Genomic DNA, 16,794 nt, shown 5'->3' with positions numbered 1-16,794 from the left:
GATTGTTTCATTGGCCATATGTAGCTCGGGGAGGTGAATTTGACAAAGATGGGTTTATATTGAAGCTGTGAAATCTGACCTTGATTCAGTGGCTCACAGGGGAGCCTTTTAGGGTTTTAGATTTTTGTGGTAACCTAGTAAGAAAACGTTTTGTGATGACTCATTGAGGACAAAGTTATGCATAGAATGATTAAAGGAGTCAGCAAGACACTGAAATCAAGGGAGACCAGAGACCACAGCATGGGCGACTGATGGAGAAGACTGCGCTAGAGGAGCAAAAAGGAGAGAGATCACTGAAATTCGGCCACTGACTGGATATGGAAGTTCTGTGATACTTTTTTTTTTTTTTTTAATCAGTATGAATTTGTTTTAATGAACACATTTAAACCCAAATGTGAATAAAATCCCATATGCCACCGTCATTTTTCATTGTTTTTTTGTACTTACAATGTGCTTAACTGGGATTGTTAAGACTAGAGGAGCCAAGAATGTTGCCCAGCTGGGCTAGGAAGAAATTCAGTGTACATTGTGAGGCAAAGCTGATTTAGAATGAGGGGTGTTTCCCCTTATCAGGAAAGGGATTTGGGGAAGGAGGTAGGCAGGCACTAGAGCTGACTATCAAGGCTTTAGAAATCCCAGCCAAATATCCCCTCCAAAATGGCAATTTAACCACCATTTGCTTCTGATTCAGCATTTGCTGATGTGAATTTACTTTAGTTTAAGAAACAATAAACTCAGGGTCTTGTTGAACCCTAAACTTCCGTTTAAGGATTAAGGTGGTTGTGTGGGAATTAGATGTGATTGACAATATTTTGGTAGTCAGGGGATGACTTCTCTGGGAAGTGTGCTGTCTTTTCTTTCTTGTGAAAGAGTGTTTCCACCGTCTAACTTTGTTTTTGTTTTTTATTTTGTTTTTTTCAGTTTGAGAAATTATAGTATTATTTGGATGTCCGTGAAGCCTTAGCATCTGCAGGGAAATAAGATGTGAATTTTCTGAAGTTCTGAAGGACAAATTAAAGGGGTATATAGTTTTCTAGCAGGAATATGTCAGAGTTTGGTGGAGCTAGTGCTGTTACTGGGTAGATTTTGTCCCTACTCCAGGCGCTGCACTGTGAGTGACCTCGTGTAGATATTTACTTCACAGGGCCTCTCTTTGCGATCCTTAGGGATCCGAGGAAGACATAATGATTTTTGTACAAAGTTATCAATTTAGGAAAGAATTTATGGTCTTCTCTGGTGGTGAGATTGCACTGATCACAACGTTTATTGGAGCGGCAAGAGGGAATAGAACACTGGTGAGAACGCAATTTACAGATTGAGAGGAGAATAAGAACTATTTGATGCTCAGAATTAGGGAATGGAAATGGGGGGTGGGGAGGAGATCAGGCTTATCTCTAAAGCAGGCATCTTTAGCAGGACGCAGAATCTGGCTACCTGGGGCCATTTGTCTGATGACACTTCATTTCCATTCCTGCTGGTGGTCTTTCAAATTCCCTTCAACCCTTTGGTCAGAGATCTCTTGATAGGCACGTCATTAAACTGTACCTTTTTTAAAAAAAAAAAAAAGAAAGAAATGGGGCGCCTGGGTGGCTCAGTGGGTTGAGCCGCTGCATTCGGCTCAGGTCATGATCTCAGGGTCCTGGGATCGAGTTCCGCATCGGGCTTCCTGCTCAGCGGGGAGTCTGCTTCCCTCTCTCTCTCTGCCTGCTTCTCTGTCTACTTGTGATCTCTCTCTGTCAAATAAATAAATAAAATCTTAAAAAAAAAAAAGAAAGAAAGAAAATGCAACAAAGTAGCTTTACTGTGGGACTATTCCTTTGTGACTCCCTTTTGTGTTGTTGTCCAGATAACTTTTATTTGCTTTTCCCATCCTAACTCTGTTTAGACAGGTGGATGATCTCCCTTCTGAGAGTTGTTTAAAACAACCTAAAAATAGTCTGTCTAGTATGTTAGGCTGTAGTCCACTGAAGCTGCCATTCTCTTGGTCTTCTCTGAGAACAAGTAAACCAGAATTGCAAATTTAGACACACTTAGATGAATTTCCATTTTTTTGAATGGCAATAGCAGTTCATATCCATGGTTAAGAAAAAAACTTTGAGAAGTCTAAAACTATAATACAATATAAAAATTGGGGTACTCTCTCAGTCTGCACTTGGGTATGTGTTTTCTAGACATTTTTCAATGCATATTAAGGTACACAAATACATTTATTTTAAACCCTGAGTCATGTATAATATATAAACACTATTTTAAAAAAATATTTAATTTATTTATTTGACAGACAGAGATCTCAGGTAGGCAGAGAGAGAGAAGAGGAAGCAGCTCCCTGCGGAGCAGAGAGTCAGATGCGGGGCTCAATCCCAGGACCCTGGGATCATGACCTGATTTGAAGGCAGAGGCTTTAACCCACTGAGCCACCCAGGGGCCCCAACACTATTTTTTAATTTAATTTTTATTTTACCCTTTTTAAAAAATTTTATTTATTTATTTATTTATTTATTTTATTTGGCAGAGAGGCAGCAGAGAGAGAGGAGGAAGCAGGCTCCCTGCTGAGCAGAGAGCTTGATGCAGGGCTCAATCCCAGGACCCTGAGATCATGACCTGGGCTCAAGGCAGAGGCTTAACCCACTGAGCCACCCAGGCACCCTATATAAACACTATTTAACTTATGGTGTGTTTTGCATATATATTTATATTTTCATTTATATCATGATAAAATGTGCATATTTTGCCTCTCAAACTCAGGATCTCAGAATGAACAAATGAAAGGAGAGGAGTAATTCCACGTTGTTGGAAAACTTTTTCACCTTACCAAAGTTAAGGAACACTGAATTTTGTGTTTTTGTGAGGGCTGACTGTTCTTCCTTCAGGATTCTCCCTCACCTCTGCAGTAGTGAAAAGTCCAGCTTGTCAATTATGTTAAAATTCTCTACATTTTTCCAGTTGTAAACTGGCGCTGGTGGATTTCGTTCTACCGTTTTTGTAAGCGGTACTATTGGCATACATTTGTACACTGTTTACTCACAAGGGAAGCATTAAAAGGCGGCCCTAGCTTTCTCTAAATTGAAACAGAGATAATAATAGTTTCTTTGAAGTAGCTTAGATCTAAGTATACTGTACAGAATGACAACTTTCATTTTTTATTGTTATGAATATCTTAAAGAGGGTCTACCAAGTTACTTGCAGATCTTCAAAATTACAGTATTTGCGCTAGAAAAATTAGATCACAGCATTGTTTAAAAACAGGTCAATTTAGTATGCATGGAGAAGAAAACAATAGTTTTTATAGTACGGATGAGAAATTATATACTTATTAAAGCTTTACATGTAATCAAATAAGCATGGTATAATCATTATAGACTCTGTTGGATGTTGAAGAATTGTTATTTTAAGCAATTACTGTAAGTCTAGTATTTTTTAAAAGGGGTCGTATTGTTTTGAACGCGGGTGACAGATGCAGGAAAGGACAAACCGTGCAAAGGGGAGATTTAAATTATGTGTAGTTTTAGGGGTCGTTAGAAGTAGAAGTAATTCTGCTTGCGATAGAAGAGACTTTTATCAAAAAGACTGGGTGGCAGTAAGACCGCAGACTTCTGATTTTATCTGGGTGTCATAATTAGGCATTTCGCTGGAGGTGTTTTCTGGAGAAGTGGTGTATTGGCAAGGCTTTCCTGGAGCTTGGAGATAAATGGAATGGGCAGCTGCTGCCTCCTGGAGAAGTAAATAGAAACAGTTTTCATTGTTATCAGTATACTGACCTCAGAAGGCACAGATGTGAGCTTTCTTTTCAAAGGGAATCAAGGAAAAGGATGTTCAAAGGCAATAATATTAAGGCTTGTTAAATGAGAAAACCATCTATGAATACTTAACACCGTCGCTACCTGGCATATTGTTTACTGACCTGTGACTTTGTCAGAGCTTGAGCTGTGAGAGGAATATTGCTAATGGAATCATGTAATGACATTTGTCATTAAAAAGTCACATCACAATGAAGAGATTCCAATTCATTGAGTCCCCTTGCTCTGTGTCACACTCGCGGCTTCTGTGACAACCTTCACTTCCTTCTTAGCAAAATCCAAGCCTGGTAGCTGAAGCCCCAGGAAGTTGTTAAAGCAATTAAAGGCTTCTGTCTCCCAGCACATTGCTTGGTTACCATAGTATCCTCTGCCTCCAAGTCTCTCCTGATGATGTCAGTATGCATACAGGGGTTGTTCAGAGCATCTACGTGGGGATGATTCACCCTGCAATAAAGCCCCTCTCCCCCAACCCCGTTGCTCGGGTCCCAGCTCAGTTTCAGACGTCCCTAGAAATGAAGGTAAGTGCCTTGTTTTGCATCTCAGACAGAGAATTACTAAATGCCTCTGTTATTCTGTGTTAGGTGCATGAATGGTTTCTTCTTTCAAAGATACACTAATAACTGAAATCGTAGTGTATGGGAGCATTTCATCCAATTACCTAGACTAGACTTACAGTTTTACTTAAAAGTGTGTGTTGGTCTGTGCATATATACGCGTGTGAGATGGGCTTATAAAAATAACTGTGAATGCACAATGTAATGCCTGCTACTCTCCCTGGTAAGCAGCCTTAGCAAACACAGTAGAGCTTTTTATTTCAAATGATTTGAAATACATAAATTCCCTAAAATATTTTGACACACTTGTCACACAGGGCAAACGGGTTGGTTTTTTAAGTGTGTAAGTTAGATATTTCTTATTGATTCTTTATATATTTTATCCTGTTTAAATATTAACATTTTAAAGGTTAAGACAATACGGACAAACATTAGAAAAGAAGGGCCAAGTTACGTTGAGAATTTGCATGTTAGAGAAATTAAAACTTACATTATTGGACAAAGATACGGTTATGGGGAGATATATGAAGTTTAAAGTATATTAATAACCATCATTTCATACTTATTTTGTACTTTTAATGCTTTTTCAAATATCTTACAATTTGCTCCCCATTATTGTGATAAATGAAATTAGTGCTTTATAAAAGTTTTCTTTTGATACATATTCCTGCTTCGTAAGGATAAGCAAGCTCAGTTCAGCTTTATGACAAGAATACTTTAGTACCACTTACAACATTCACACAGAAGATCCATGAACACATACTTCCCTTTTAAAGTTTATTTTCTGTTTTAATTTTTCTACTACAGTATGCCTCATCAATAGACAATAGACAATAAAGTACGCAAGCCATGTTTCTTCCTACCAGCCTGCTTTTGAATCTCACTACATTAGGAGAGTTCTGTCCACATGACAATATTAGTTTTTTATATATGTTTCCTCTTTGATTCCCACCGGACTGTTGAGTGTGTCTTTGCAGAACATGCTACTGTGTATAAATGAAGTTGGTAGGTGAAGGCAGTTTCTAATTCATTAGTTAATGGATAGCCTTCCAGAGGAAAAAAGAATAAGGGTAGAGTGGATGGGTTAGGGAACTGCCTTCCGCCCATACACATTTTTTAATGTAACTGAATTTTTATTGTGTGTGGAGGTAAACGTCTGGATCTTTTGAGATGTGGGTAAATGGTTTTGTCCATTTCTCAGCGACGTTGATTAAAATTGGCATTTTTGTTTCTTGTATTTTTTAAATTTTTTAAAATATTTTTATTTTTTATTTGACAGACAGAGATCACAAGTAGGCAGAGAGGCAGGCAGAGAGAGAGAGAGGAGGAAGCAGGCTCCCTGCTGAGCAGAAAGCCCGATGCGGGGCTTGATCCCAGGACCCTAAGATCATGACCTGAGCCGAAGGCAGAGACTTTAACCCACTGAGCCACCCAGGTGCCCCTGTTTCTTGTATTTTTGGACACTTCTAGAATATACCCTCCTTTGTTTTTGTGTGATCCTTAGTGGACTAGTGATACTCTTCATTCACCTTTCTACAGACTCAGTGAGAAATACAGTTGTGAGAGAGTGTTAAAAAAAAAGGTTAAAAAATTTAAATTTACTTTTATATGAAGTATATCTGTTTTAGATATCATAAATGCTTATTGGCAAATTTCTTTCTACCTTGAAAACATCCTAAGATGTTTTGACTTTTAATTACCTTATGTTTAGAATACTTAAATCTTGTTTCTGTTTGAAAATTTGCTAGTTAATTGCTACCAAAAAACGTTCCTGAAAAGTAGAGCTATTAGGATTTATCTACATATTGATATATGTATTACATGTTACATAATCACATTACTACGTATATTACATAATTTAGATTATGGTAGGTTAAATATTTTAAAAAATTAAGTCAGTATAAACCGTTTCCAAACTTTTTAAAAATCCTTTTACTGAAACACTTTCAAAATGCTTGTGTTGGAAAGAAGGCTGTTATATTCTAGGCTATGTACCATCAAATTTTTGCTCCTTGTTGTATTAACGTGTTGGGTGATATAATTTAATCTACTGAGTAGCTACCTCTTTGTAATTAAAAAAGTACTTCTGTAGTTTTGAACCCTTAAGATATCGATGAAAATATTCTCCTACTGACTTAACTGATACAGATGGCCGTTTATGTAGAGTGGACTGTGAAGGTTACAGTTTCTCTCATCCTTGAGTCAAGAAGTAGTTCTAAGCAGTTTTAAGCACGGTGATTTTAAAAATTGGCTTAGGAGAGTTTTCGTGTTATTCTCAAGTCTTTTTTTTTTTTTTAAGATTTTATTTTTATTTATTTGACAGACAGAGATCACAAGTAGGCAGAAAGGCAGGCAGAGAGAGGGGGGGAAACAGGTTCCCCGCTGAGCAGAGAGCCGGAAGTGGAGCTCAATCCCAGGACCCTGAGATCATGAGCTGAGCCGAAGGCAGAGGCTTTAACCCACTGAGCCACCCAGGCACCTCTCTCATGTCTTGATAAGAATGTTTTAAGTCTTACAGATACTTAAACTTGTTCCTGCTTGAAACATGGAAATGGCAGGTCTGTAGAGTTTACCGGCATGAACCGATGAAATCTGGCAGAGAAAGGATCACTTTGGTTCTTACTAGAAAGACAACAAACTGGGGCACCTGGGTGGCTCAGTGGGTTAAGCCTTTGCCTTCGGCTCGGGTCATGGTCTCAGGGTCCTGAGATCGAGCCCCACATAGGGCTCTCTGCTCAACAGGGAGCCTGCTTGCCCCTCTCTCTCTGCCTGCCTCCCTGCTTACTTGTGATCTCTCTCTCTCTCTCTCTATCTAATAAATAAATAAAATCTTAAAAAAAAAAAGACAACAAACTGAATCAACATAGTATCCACAAGAATTAGAGGAAACTGTATGGAGAACATAGACCTGGAAGTGAACATTTTTTCCAATGAGAGGAAAGAGACTCACCTTGTGAGGGACTGGTTAACTGCTTTTCCCAATTATTTGGTCATGTCATGGCAGAGCTAGGGCTGGGAACTGGATGCCCATACTTCCACAGGCTGGTTTTCGTTTTCGTGGCAGCATACTCTCTAGTTAGAGGTGAGCGCTTTTTCCTAGTCACCTTTTCAACTTCCTTTTCTCCTACAAAAGGAAGGATTAAAACCATCTAACAAGTAGGACTTGTATGAGTTTTCATTTGTTGCTTAGACATGACTGCAAACCTGGTGGCTTAAAGAATACCGAGTTAGTGTTTTGTAGCTCTGTTGGTTAGCAGTCTGGCACAGGTCTTGTGGACTGCAAAGTCAAAGTGTCAGGAAGGCTACCTTCCCTTCTGGAGGCTGTAGGGGAGAGTCTGTCTCCCTGTCTTTCCCACCTTCTAGGGGCTGCCTGTAGTCCTTGGCTCATAGCTACTTTCATTCTTCCTCACCATTAGCAGATGCTCAAGGAATCCTCATGCAGCCATTTCTCTGGCTCTCTGCGACCAGGAAAGATTCTCTACTTTTTTTTTTTTTTTTTTAAGATTTTATTTATGTATTTGACAGACAGAGATCACAAGCAGGCAGAGAGGCAGGCAGAGAGAGAGAGAGGGGGAAGCAGGCTCCCTGCTGAGCAGAGAGCCCGATGCAGGGCTCCATCCCAGAACCCTGAGATCATGACCTGAGCCGAAGACAGAGGCTTAACCCACTGAGCCACCCAGGCGCCCCAAGATTCTCTACTTTTAAAGACCCAATTTTTATAACCCAGGACGGTCTCCCCATTTTAGGGTCCTTAACCTTCATCACATCTGCGAAGTTCTTTCTGCCATGTAAAGCCACGTATTCCTGGGTCCTGGGGATTAGGAAAGAGACGTCTTTAGAGACCATTATTCTGCCACTCAAAGAAAGATTACAAAATGCATAGCTGGTTTTATCAACATTAAATTCACAAATCAGATATTTTTACTGAGAGCTCTAAGTTAAACTGGGGACTGCCAGCAGACACTATGAAATTTTGACCTAAATGGGTGGGTGCAGCCATCTCCTTGCATAATTTATGAGGGAAAATCAGATTAGAAAGAAATGTTTCACCAACTCCAACATTTAAAACTCTGAGGTACAGACGTCAGCCCTACAAAGTGACACTATTCTCAGTTTAATATTTTTAGTGAGAGGCTCACATCAAGTGAAGTTAATTAAACAAAGCTGATTTGGGAATGCAAAAATTCCATTAGTTAACTCATTTGTGAATCAGCCTGGGTTTCTTTAGAAACTAAAGGGTAATGGTGGGGCCGCCAGAGACCCAAAGGTGAGCTCTAGTAACCCTGAGTTTTGAATAACACTGTCATTCATTGATCTGGCATTAAGCCATTTGCGTCAAAGACCCAGCAGATGAATCTGGCAGGTATGCCCTATGTGGTTTCCTAGGAAAGGCACAATGTATTACCATAATCAATAACACGAGATGGGAGGCCAACAGCTGCAAAAAATAGTTTCTTTTATTGTTCACATCCTGTGTTTTATTGTAGATTTGAGCCAATTCAGGGCTCATAGGTCTAATGTGTAAGCATTAGATCATTTATATCCAGCAGTAGCTTTTAAAACTTCTTTGCTAAACACTAGTGATAAAAGATGCAGAGAAACAACTCTAACATATCACTTTTCGACAGAAAGCCAAAAATTACTTTCTGCTGTGGTTCTCTGAAGGAAAAGAAATGGAAAGGAAACCAACTCTCTTCTTGCTTATATTCTTTTTCATTTTTGGAATCATTGTCTAAGGAATACTGAACAGTGTCTTAGGACCCTTGCTTGAAAGACAAGACCTTGTGGAAGGCACATTTCGTTGCAAGAAGTAACCGTTTGTCCCTTTGGTACTAGAGGGATACAACAACCTTAGGATTCTATATAAAAATGTAATCTGATTTTATGCCATCATGGAATTTATTTGTCAATAAAAATATCATTATTAAAAGAAAGATGTTATTTGACAATGAAGTTGAAAATCAAAATCAGCTAGTTAAACGGTTTGATAAACAACAAAGTAGCTGCATCTGTAGAAAATGCCTCTATAAACAAAAATATATATTTAGTTGAAAGTTTCTTTATGCACGTATTAAATTCACTTCATTGTTTACTTTCTTTATCAATAGTATGTGAATTTCAAGTGCTAATACAAATGAAGAAAACTCAAACACTTTTTTTTTTAAAGATTTTATTTATTTATTCGACAGACAGAGATCACAAGCAGGCAGAGACAGGAGAGGGAGAGTGGGAAGCAGGCTCCCTGCTGAGCAGACAGCCTCATGCGGGACTCGATCCCAGGACCCTGGGATCATGACCTGAGCAGAAGGCAGAGGCTTAAACCACTGAGCCACCCAGGCGCCCCCTCAAACACTTTTAAACATTAAAAAAATGTATATATAGACAGTATCCAATCTAATCCTGAATTTCCCCAGCTATGGTAAATTAGAGTAGAGATTAAATCTCTTTGTGTCTTTAAAAAAAAAATCATGAAGCAGCTGCCTTCTCTGATAGAAGAGACTATTTAATCTTTAAATCATTTTGAACTGGCTCAGTTGCTTTACTGATCCTTTAACTTTGTTAAAAATTATCTTAAAAGCTTATCATTGACAGAAATCGGAGATAAAGGAACTAATTAATGGAGATGAGAGTTTTGAGGTTCTGAATCATATGTGGTCAGTGAGCATGGTGGATAAGGTGGAAGGAGACTTCAAAATCAAAACCTCAAAGATTATTATGATTTCTCATGGGCTGTTTTGAAAACTAGCTCAGTTTTATTTCTAGGGGGATTTTCCCAGGGAATGGGAGTGAGGCAATCGGGAAAGAAATGATGGAACTAGGAAGTTATCCTAAATCTTCGTTGCTTGAAAGACTTTGTAGATCAGAGAACCACCGCCCACGCTACTCACTTTCCTCACTGACCTTGCATTCCGTTGATTTCCTTTAATTTATTGTTGCTTTAATTTGACTTCTATTTAAGATGGGTGAGACTTGCAAAAAGAAAAGCAATTACTGAAATATTTATGAAGAAAGTTCTGTTATTTTAATTTGTGGAATGCCCCTATTTCTGCCAATTTCTGCTATAGAAGCAAGATTTTAATAACTGTGGACCAATTTTTTTTCATTAGCTCCTGATTTGTTTTACTTATTATTTTTATTATTTTAAAAAGTTTTTATTTATTTATTTGAGAGAGAGTGAAAGTGAGAGAGATCACAGAGGGAGAGGCAGAAGTAGACTTGCTCCTGAGCGGAGACCCAATGCAGGGCTCCATCACAGGACCCTGGGATGGTGACCTGAGCGGAGGCAGTGGCCTATCTGACTGAGCCACCCAGTCGCCCCTAATTAGTTCCCTATTTGGAGTGAATATTAATGGAAATAAAGGGTATGCACTCTGCATGCACCATCTGTGGCCTAGGGCAATTAGGGAGAACAAAGTGGGAGCAGCACAAAGGCGCAGGGACAGAGGCATCTTCTGTTGGGAGGTGGGGGTAGGGATGGTTGTTGTGAGCACTACAGTGTGAGACCAGCCATGAGGTGGGAAATCGTAGAACCATTCCCCATACTTGGTGTTACTGTGTCCTAGATGACTTTATAAAAAGTAAGCCTATGTTGGGGGCAGGAGGTTGGTTCCTGCGTTTTAGCCAGTCATGATGTTGCAGGATTTCTTTTCCTTTAGTGCTTTGGGTTCTCAGTCCCACCGCTTTGAAGAATGAAGAGGTAGACCAGAGGAAGAGTGGTGGGCAGCAAAATAAAGTTTATTGAGTGATAATACAAAGCTCCTGAAGGGGGAGGGGAGCCGAGACGGCTGCCATTTTGGCGTTTAAATATCGGGGTTTTTATGGGTTCTTTGGTGAGGGTTGTTTTAATCTGATTAGCCCTCCCTGTGCCTGTCACCCAGCCTTATTTTTGTCCACGTGTTCAACTACCTTTCTGGTAGTTGTTCATGTGGGAAAGGGTGGAGGGCTCCCTTTAGGGTGGTACTTAGTAACCTCTAGGATCTAGAAGGCTGCCACCCATCACTGCCCTAAGGCCTCCCAGCCCGCCAGCCTAAGGCCACTAGATCAGGCTCTTTGTTTAAATATCCCTTTGGCTGCTGAGTTGCTGTTGGACTGGTTCCCTGGGCCTGGGTTGGGAGCTCAAGGCCCTTCTTTTCCTTGCTGTCACAGACAAGTTTTAAGTCCTCCCAGGAGGAGGAGTTAAAGCTGGGGCACTGAGTAAAGCCTAGAATTACAGGATGGGTCTTTTTCCTTTTAAGGGTAGTTTCCTCTTGGTGAGGGTGGGGGAGGGCTTGCCCCTGTCTTTCTTGCCTACTCTCCTCCATTTTTGATGGGAAATAGAGCTGCTCTCTGGTGCTTCTTTCCCACACACCAAAGGTGCAAGAGAAGGGAGGCAATGCAGCCTGGGCATGAGCTCCCCAATTCACTGATTTTGTTAAATTGAAACCTTCTAGTAACAAATACATACCACAATTTAAGCTCAAAGTTTTTCCAAGAGTCAGGAGAGAAAGTGACAGGTGACTATGACTTAACCAATTGGAATATTAGAGTATGACAGAAGTCAGGCGGCCTTGTTTTCCTTTATTGGCGAAGGTCACTCTTGTCCTCTTCAATCAAAATGCAATCTCAGTAATTACTATTGAATGCCTCCACGTGCATGATGGTGCACCAAACACAATGCAGAATTAATCTAAGGACGTCGTGACCTTGGATTTCAGGGAGTTCCAGCTAAGAGTGGAACTATATATGGCAAGTAGCTTCCTTATCACTTAACAACCCGTATTGTTTTATTTTCAGGGTAATTTTTGCAAAGTGGCAAATTCCAGTTGGAATTTGATAAAATCATTTTATGCACATTCTACTGAAAAGTAAATTTCTCCTAAAACACTAAATGAATTGATGTATTTACTTGGTGGCAGACGTATTGTTATGCTCTTAAGCTTTTTATCCTCCACCTCTTTGAGTCCCACTTGCCTGACTTTGAAAACACATACTTTCTCTATGTTTTTTCGATTGTAGAATGTCTTTCTCGTACACCCATGCATACAACATGCACACGCTGACTTACACAGAGTCACTTTACGATGGACGTTTCCTACCTTAATCCTTCTCTTTACTCCTGTTTGCATCTATCTATAGTTTCCCTAGAACACTTGATGTAAGCCGCCCAACTCCTTTTTACCAAATCTCTTTGAGTCTAAAAGCCTTGTGCTGCACGCCTAGGCCTCCATCTCTCCTCTTCTCAAGGTAGAGCCTTGATTGTGTTTTTATCAGTATCTCCTTCTGTGGCTGAAGGCAGGCAAGATTACAGGAGAGAGTGGGCAGAAGGAAGGGACATGGTGGATTATAGAGAGAAGAAATGGAAGTCAGACTTTGTAAACCAGGAAAAGGGGGACTGGAATAGAGCACTGAGCTTGTGTTGAGAATTCGGAGTCTTGTTAAGTCTACAGGATGAGGTAAAGAAGCAACACCAACGGAATTATTTTGAGTGTTTCCTAAGACATTTTGTGGTGAGCAAGATAGATTGCTGTATCTACACATGGAAATTTCTGCACTACGTTACCAGTGTATCCTTTCGAAATGGCTAAAACCCAAGTTAAAAACCCCTGGACCTTACATTTTTTCGAGATCACCGCACAACTACTCTGTTATCCTGCCCATTCTCTGGCCAGCATTCCTCAATCTCAGGAGCTAAACTTGTAAAATGAATCCTCTACCTCTATTTAGGAAGAATTTACGTTGTCTAAATGGAACTTAAAGAACAGGGATTTTTATGCCAAGAAGCAACATATATTGGACTTGCTAATAGTTGTCTAGAATTACCTCCTAATATGCTAGCTCTCTGAGGATTTTACTGGTAAGATTGAACCATTGTTGGAACACTGTGTAGAATAGCTTGAAATTTACCCAGACATAGTAAAATATGGGAAGTTTGAAGAATAATTGATTTTTCTGGTCACTGTAATTTTCATTATAACAGTCTTCTGTATTGATATGCTTACAGTCTCTGGTCTTTTTGTGTCATAGCAGATAACTCACTGGTTATCTGCTTGAAGTTTCGGTATTTGAGGTTTTTTCATCTTTGCAGTACTGTCCAAGAGATGTAAAGGTTAGTTTTAAACTTGAGATTTGGCAAAAAGAAAAAGAGCATTCTTGATGAAAGCTTTCACTGAGAAATTTATACTTAGGCTTTGTGACAGCCAGTAATTATCAGATTGCAGTTACTTTTCAGAGGTGTTTATCCTGAGTTGAGGTTTTCTCCAATTCATGATCTGAATTGTGAATTAACTTTGATGTTAATCCATTGGTCTACCTCAGCATTCATTACGCCAGACTGTGTAAAATTACTATATTACTCCTAGGCACATGTTTTTAATTCTTTGCCTCAAAAGTAATACGGGGCTCAGAGAATTAAGGCATTCCCTGATTTAAGAAACTTATGTTAGAGTGGGAGAGAGAAGATAAGAACACAGGGATATGATTCTGCACTGATACAAACACTGTATTTCTTTGCCCTGCCTCATAGCGGAATGCTCAATATGTGGTCCACGAATTTTTCTGCGGTTCATTCTCTCTTGGGCTATCTTGAACCTGTTTCTTTCAGAATCCACTTCTTCACCAAGACTGTTCATGCTGGGACCATGACTGCTTTCAGGTCAATACCTTTGGTCAGTTCTCAGTCCTCCTTGGACATGACTTGCAGTATGCTTTGAAAAAGATGGTCAGGGGCGCCTGGATGGCTCAGTGAGTTAAGCCTCTGCCTTCAGCTCAGGTCATGATCCCAGGGTCCTGAGATCGAGTCCCGCATCGGGCTTTCTGCTCAGCGGGGAGCCTGCTTCTCCCTCTCACCCTGCCTGCCTCTCTGCCTACTTGTGATGTCTCTGTCAAATAAATAAATAAAATCTTATGGGGCGCCTGGGTGGCTCAGTGGGTTAAAGCCTCTGCCTTTATCTCGGGTCATGATCCCAGGGCCCTGGGATCGAGCCCCACATCGGGCTCTCTGCTCAGCAGGGAGCCTGCTTCCCTTCCTCTCTCTCTCTCTGCCTGCCTCTCTGCCTACTTGTGCTCTCTGTCAAATAAATAAATAAAATCTTAAAAAAAAAAGAAAAAGAAAAAGATGGTCATTCTCTACTTCTATACATTCTGGTTTTCTTTCAACCCAACTTGCTGGTCTTCCCTGTCTTGTTTGCTTGTTTTCATCATCTTCCTTATATTAAAAGTTGGACATCCTAGTACGCAGTCCTTGGTCCCAGTTTCTTTTTTGTTGAAACCCGCTTCCTTAGTAAACTCATACAGTCTCTTGCCTTTAAATTCCATCTGTGCATTGATAGTTTCCAGATTCCTGTTACTGACCAGAACCTTTCTTTTCAACTCTAGACAATATATTCCACTTGAGGTATCTAAGTGGCACCCTAAATGCAGTATGTTCATACCTTCTGGTCATCCCCCTCTGTGGGGGATGCTACTCTTCCTAAAGTCTTCTCTTCTTCATCAGTTATCCTAGAATGATCAATATTAACACTTTGACATATATGTTTCCAAGCTCATGTATCTGTGTTTATTTCTCATCCCTACTCATGAGATCATTTTGTGTAGACTGTTTCTTCATCTGACCCCCCACCCCCCACCCCATATTTACTATGAATATGTTTTGCATACTTTTAAATATTCTTTGGCAACCTAGCTTTTAAGAGCTACTTGGTTGTACCATAATTTATTAACTACCCTTATGAGTGAATATTGGATTGCCTCCCATGACTTGCTACTATAATTTAAACTATAACTAGTATCCCCATTGCATTTAGTATCCCTGGTACAAAAAAGAAAGAAAGAAAACCACTTCATCATTTTAGTTCTGCACTGTCCCAGTATGGTAGCCTCTAACCATATGTGGTTGTTGAGCACTTAGATGTGACCAGACCAAACTAAATGTGCTATAAACATAAAATACACACCAGATTTCAAAGAATTTGAAAAAAAATGTAAACTACCTTATTAGTAATTGTTATGTTGATTACTTGTTGAGATAATTGTTTTATTGTGCTAAATAAGATATATTTTAAAAGGTGGTTTAATCTTTGCCCTTTTATGTTTGTAAATGTGAATATAAGAAAATTAAAAGTTACCAATTAAAAGTTACCATGTATGGTTCACACTGTGTTTCTTCTGTTGGACAGAGACATTTCTGTTGCTAACATCAAAAACCATCCAGTCACGCTTTCCTCTTCTTTTCTTTGTATGCTCCATATCCTGTTGGTGCTACCCAGAAGCTGACTCCTTTCCCCACCTGTGCTATCCCTCTCGGACCCACTCGGGTCCAAATCATCATTATTAGCTCTTGCTTAGATTCTTGGAACAGCCCTTTAATTTGTCTCCAGACTTCTGCAGTCTAATTTCAATATAACTGGTCAAGGTGATTATTTTAAAACATGTCAGATCTCGCCTCTCTTCTCCTGCAAACCCTCTAATGTCTTCTCCTCGTATTCGGAGTGTAAGTTATATCCTTAAAAAGCTGGTCTCGACCTACCCTTTGGACTGTATTTCTACACTCTCCTTAGGGTAAACCAAACGCATTTCCCGCTTGAAGTCTTGACATTCTCTTCCCCCCAACTGAAGTGCTCTTTGTCTTTTTTATCTGTAGGGCCCTTTCCTTCACCTCCTTTGGGTATGTGCTTCCTTGTGAAACCTTTCCTGAACACCCTATTTAAAATTATGAGCTTACCCTGCCCAATTGTACCCCAACTATCCCTAATGCCTTTTCTTGCTTTTTTCTTCTTCTTAGTGCTAATCAATAACTAACATATTTTTCTTGTTGGTTGAATTTGTTTTCTCCTTTTCCCCACCTGAACGTAAGTTCCATGAGGGCAGACACCTTTGTTTTATTCACTGTTGTATCTCCAGCTCTGAAAACAATGTTTAGCATGTCAGGAGATAAATAACTATTTGTGGAAAGATGAGTAAATCAATGAATTTATTAGTACTGCAGGAGCTCTAGGGACTCCAAGAGAAAGATTACAGTTGCTTGATGAGATACGGCAGCTGCTGCTTTCTATCCTGAAATGAACTAGAAAGAGGTGAGGATGGTGGTCAGGTTTGGGGCATTCTTAGAGAGGACCTTAAATCCTAGGGATCTCCATTTAATTCAGTGGAAAATAAGGAGCTATTGAAATTCTTTAAGCAGAAGCAAACAGATTGGGGTTTAATCTTATAGCTGAGAGAACAGATTGATAGACAGAAAGACAGTTGATAACAGTGCATAAAAGAATAGTTGATCAGATCATGGCGAGAAGAACAGTTGAATGGATAACGCAGTCATGCAGTTGACAATGAACGAAGGACTTACCTCAGGAACCTACAGGTTTTGACAACCAGTTGTATGTGAGAAGGAAGGGATAACTGTTCTCTAAACCCCAGTGACAGCACTGATGGGGAAACAGAAGAAATGGGGAAGACTGAAGGAGATAATT

General features: G+C 39.7%; 1 protein-coding gene across 19 annotated transcripts in view; it reads left to right on the top strand.

Annotated features, from left to right (window-relative positions):
- The window catches only part of PAM (peptidylglycine alpha-amidating monooxygenase), a 278,000-nt gene that overhangs the window by 49,667 nt on the left and 211,539 nt on the right, over positions 1 to 16,794 (top strand). The gene's annotated exons all lie outside the window — the stretch shown is intronic.

This window comes from Lontra canadensis, unplaced genomic scaffold, assembly GCF_010015895.1.
Source record: "Lontra canadensis isolate GAN:19392208 unplaced genomic scaffold, GSC_riverotter_1.0 scaffold4, whole genome shotgun sequence".
NCBI classification, from domain to species: Eukaryota; Metazoa; Chordata; class Mammalia; order Carnivora; family Mustelidae; genus Lontra; species Lontra canadensis.
The sequence above is the reverse complement of the archived record's forward strand: the minus strand, read 5'-3'. Positions and strand labels throughout refer to the sequence as shown.